Source organism: Lolium perenne, chromosome 4, assembly GCF_019359855.2.
Source record: "Lolium perenne isolate Kyuss_39 chromosome 4, Kyuss_2.0, whole genome shotgun sequence".
Taxonomy (NCBI): domain Eukaryota; kingdom Viridiplantae; phylum Streptophyta; class Magnoliopsida; order Poales; family Poaceae; genus Lolium; species Lolium perenne.
In genome coordinates, this window is record NC_067247.2 from 231034117 (window position 1) to 231038969 (window position 4853).

General features: G+C 50.0%; 1 long non-coding RNA gene across 1 annotated transcript; it reads right to left on the minus strand.

Moving 5' to 3' along the window:
- Positions 1-2540: 2540 nt before the first annotated feature.
- LOC139830612 (uncharacterized) lies at positions 2541-4648 on the minus strand. Its single transcript, XR_011743386.1, has 2 exons — positions 3846-4648; positions 2541-3403 (listed from the first exon to the last, which is right to left on the minus strand). It is a non-coding gene; the product is annotated as an uncharacterized lncRNA (long non-coding RNA).
- Positions 4649-4853: the final 205 nt, after the last annotated feature.

A 4853-nucleotide genomic window follows, 5' to 3' on the forward strand; every position in this document is an offset into this window, starting at 1 on the left:
ATAGACGCATCATGGGGCTCCACAAGCATGGTCGTCCTTCCAATTCTACGCAGATGCCACACAAAAGAACAAGTGCGCTGCCTTTGAAAAATATGCGCACTCACTTGAGAAAACAAGTGCACCGCTGTATTTTCTCGTAAAGTGGAGATGGAGCAACCGGTTGAGGGAGGTCAAGACATCCCTTGGCGTCAGCAAAGTGTATTGCCCGGTACAAAACGCGCACCGCCTGCCGTCTACAAAATGACGATTTTTTTTTCTTGTTGATAATTGGACTGCTCATTGCTAAGCAACCGCCATGCCGATAAATAAAGTGTGCAATCGCCGAGAAATTACGATTTTGTTCTCCTAGAAAGTGAACCTCGTAGATGCATCTGTACTTCTATTATTATTTGCAGGTAGAAAATCAGTCACTTGAGGGGTACAGATCAGCATCAAACACGCGCATCACTGAAATTTGCAGGCAATACAAGAGTGTTCCGTTCGGCCGTTCCTCTCTGAAGTAATCACCTTGAAAAACACAACTTGCACTTCCTGCCACCGTGTGATTGAACTTTTCTCTTTAACTTACATGTACTGCCTAGCGCAATAAATAGAAAAATTCAGAGACAACACCGAGCTAGGCAGTCTCGTGGACGATGGCCGGGCCATCTGCTTCGCGCCGACCCTGACCTCTGCAGCGCCAAGAGCATATAGAAAAATTGTGCATGTACTTAGTATGCAAATATACGTGTACCGCCGAGTTTCATGTGCACAACAATATGCCCATCGGCCCTTCTCTTTTATTTTTTTCAAATTGCCGCAAATTTTTCTGCGATTTGTCTCATGCAAATTACTGAAACATGAAATCAAATATTAGTATACATAACAATTCTGCAACTCGCAACCAATAGTATGCGACGAATAATAGTAAGATTTTCCTTCGTACTCTGAATTTCAACCACCGTATCTTTTTCTTAAAGATTGCTCCGTAGTGGTAAACACAACGCCCAAGTACCAACAAAAATAAATTGCCTGAGCATATTAATGCCGCAATGTAATTCCTAGGAAACTATGGAGTATGGACAGGCCTTTTCTTAGTGCGCTCTAAGCACTTCCTGTTTTCGTAAACCGCACAAGATGAACTTGGTAACCCCAGCGTAAACCGTTCCTTCGTAAATCTCACACGCCTTTGAGCTCCATCTCGACGTGATCGCCTTACGTCAAGTCAATTCCACGATGATTAAACAACTTGACTCGGGCTCTTGATTGCCTTAGGATCTTTCGACAAGATGATGATGATTTGGCCAAGATCGAAGTCCGAAAAGTCACACGGAATGTATTAGTACTTGCGTTGAAGCCTTCTGTGTGGTGACTGAATCAAAATTTCCTCCAGAGCATCAACGACAAACCGAAGAAGTAATCACCTTTGGATTCCTGTCTTTGTCGAGCTCAATCGTCCAGGCGGAGAGATGGAGAAGCAATTGCACTTCCAAGTAATAAACATACGTATGCTGTTAATGTCCAAAAAGAAAACCTGTACCGCCGTTGGAGCTCCAGCCGATGAGGAAGCATAGAGGACAGGGGCATCGCGAGACGACACCGGAGGTCGCGAGCTCCTCACCGGCGGCCTGTAGCCACACCGGCGAGAGGGCTCAAGCCAACGACCTCAAGTCGCGCTATCGGAAAAGAGCAAGAGTCGGCCACGGCGAGTCGCATCGGCATCTCGCAAGTCGAGATGGCGCCGGAGCTAGCAGCGGCGCGAGGGACCCGCAGAGCGCGGCAACCCGATGGGGGCGTGGGGACAAGCAAAGGGCAGGGCACGGCGTCCAAGCGGCGGCGCGAGATACCAGGGCGCCGTCGAAACCGCCGGCGGCAGCTGAAGCCGTGGAGCCGTGCCGGCCTGCGCCGGGTAGAGGTTAGGGGAGGGGAAGCACGTGAGGACAAGGCAGCGGCGCAGGAGGTTGGCGACCGGCGGCCGGCGGCCGGCGGCCGGCGCCGGAATCCCGGCATCGAGCGGGAGGTCATAGCCAGGGAGAAGTGGGGATTTGGTGCGTCCGTGGAAGAAGTGGTTCGTTTTTTTACCCTCAGTATACGACGCGGATTTTCTACCCGGGGTGCTAGCTACCCATGCGGTGGTCATCGTTAGATCGTGCATAAAGATCCGTGCGTCCGTCTATCACCGTTACCCAGCCGTCCTCTTTCTTTATGTGAGACGTGCTTGTTTTCATTATGCAGGAGGATGTCAGAGTCCCTGGTAGTCTGGGACAGTTTGAAATTTGAACCCTCTGCATGGCGTGCACTAGTTAATTAATAGAAAATGGCATTCACCCCTCCCGCTCCAACCTTGCACACAATGATTATGTCGAGAAAATTTAGGGGTGAAAATTAAGGGAAGTAATTAGTGGGGTATTTTGGTGCAAGGGCTATCCAGACTTACCCGATTTGACGATGAAAATAGAAGAAGAAAATAGGATATCAAATTAAGCGAGTGATTAGCAGGGAAGTTAACATTTTCTAGCACAAAACCTATAGCCATATCGGCGTTTCCATCAGAGATCATATATCTAGAACCACAAGTTTTATTGCATCAGAAGAGTGGATCATACAGAATAGCAAGCTGATGTTGAGAAAAAAATTATGACATTAGTGGCAGTAAGACAGTAACAAAAACAAAGGGGCTGGAATGTTGAGATTCACATATTACAGGCTTATCAGATGATTCACATACAATACATGCTAGCTGGAATTTTTTACTAACTTTGGCTGGGACATGTTAATTTGCTAATCTATTCCCAGAGTAAAAATGTATCGGGCCATATTTTACCAAATCAGACAGCAACTCGGAAATCCAAATTGCTACTAATCAAGGAAAAAAACAAAAATGGATCCGTGCCTGGCTACACCACTCCAACTCAATGTCCTCAACAGGTTGGATCAGCAAGAGACACATTTGCCGGAGATGCAACTGTCGGAGCTGTCAAATATACAGAAACAACCAGTAATTCCTCATATAAATCTGCAAATAGTAGCATTTTTTAGACTCAAATTTATTCGTCTGGCTCTAAAATTTACAGAAACATCGACTAATCCATCTTAGGGAAGCAGCAAGAAAATTCAACATCAAATCCATGTGCTAAGCACAGAGCAAACCCCGTAATCGAGAATGAGATCGTGCTCCTCCTTTGCATCCCCGCCTATGGCGCCCTTGCCCCTCCCCTGCCTCTCCAACGAGAGTGACCACGCTGCCTACACCACAACCTGCTCGTCTGCCACCAACGTCATTGAGGAAGGAAGCAGCATCGAGATGCCCACCACCAGAAGAATTCAGGAAGCAGATCCATGGTCGGGTAGTGGATAACAAGTCAATCACAGAAGTGTGCATGGTCTCCAACTTGAAAAAACAACAATTTTGTGTACTCCGCTGCTGGAATTAATAAGCAGGAGAGTAGAAATAAACGGATGAGAACTTCATTAATTCGCTGCTGGAATTAATAAGCAGGAGAGAGAATAAATTCAAGTTGAACACATCAATCCGCTGCTCGAATTCATAAGAAGGAAACAGAATAAATCCAACTTGAACACATCAATCCTCTGCTGGAATTCATAATAAGGAGAGAAAATAAATCCATGAACAGGAGAGAGAAATCCAAGAAATCAAGATCTGGACTAAAGAAAACAAGCGACACTACAATCTAGCCGAGTAATATTAGAATCAAAATGCAAAGTGCATATCAACTAAAAAAAGGGAATGTGTTGCGAAGGCAAGAGCAGCAGGAACATAAAGATTCAGGTTACTTGAATGGGAAATCACAAATCCATCAAGATCCAGGCCTCGCTGACGCGCTGCACCGAGATCCTCAGCTCACCGGTCGTGACGTGCTGCACCTGCTCCGCTAGCACCGGCAGCCCATCCACGCGCGGGGAGTCAAGATGCCTGGTCCTGGTTGCCCCGCGCCGTTGTCTTTGAGCGGCCGACAGGGTGGTGGACGTGGACCACCGGGCCGAAGGAGCTCGGCCCCATCCCCACGCGTGCCGCAGCTAGAGCCGGTCGAACTAGGACGCCTCCTGACGACCCACACCACCATGGCGTAACTTCTCAGCTCTCCGCCCCGCAGTGGAGAAGGAGATCTGCGGCAATTTGACGGCGCCCGCCCGCGTCCACGCGCAGCCTCCTTCGTTGCCGGCAGAACTGCATCCCCCGCAGAAGGCGCGCCTCCATCCCTGGCGGTCGCCCGCGTCCCAACGCAGCCTCCATCCCCGTCGGCCGGAAATCGCGAAGGCGTGGGGCTCGAAGCAATGGCGGGGATTTTCGGCCTGGGCTGCGTCGGCCTGCGGTGCTGCTGCAGCGTGAAGAAGGCGACGCTACTGCAGTGTTGCCGGCAGGGAGGGAGCCTGGCCTGCGCCGCCGCATCAGGTGCATGAGCTCCTCTGCCGCGGCGAGATCGATGCAGAGGCGGCCACGCGCACGGCCGACCGCCGTTCGTTCCGTCGCCCCAGTGCGAGCCCGCCACTCCAGCAGGAAGGGGGCGCCGGTGGTGAGCACAGCAGGAGAGCCGGTGGTGTGGATCGGGAGGGAGGGGCGCTGACGTTGCTTCGACGGAGTATTCGGAAGGGGATGCTGGAATTCTTCTATGAGCCGTGCGGGATTTTTGGTGGGTGAAAAGCACGATGGGAGGTGTGGTGGGACCGTGGGAGGTGGACCATAGCTCGTTTTCCTGTTGAATAGGGACAGGCGGTTGCCGTGCCGTGCAGTAACGCCGTCAAGTTCATCCACGGTTCAAATTTACTCTATATGGTATCAAACGGTTGGATAGACGTGCACAGCTAGCCATGTGGTTAGCTGGCTATTTCCCATATATATATATATATAGGTT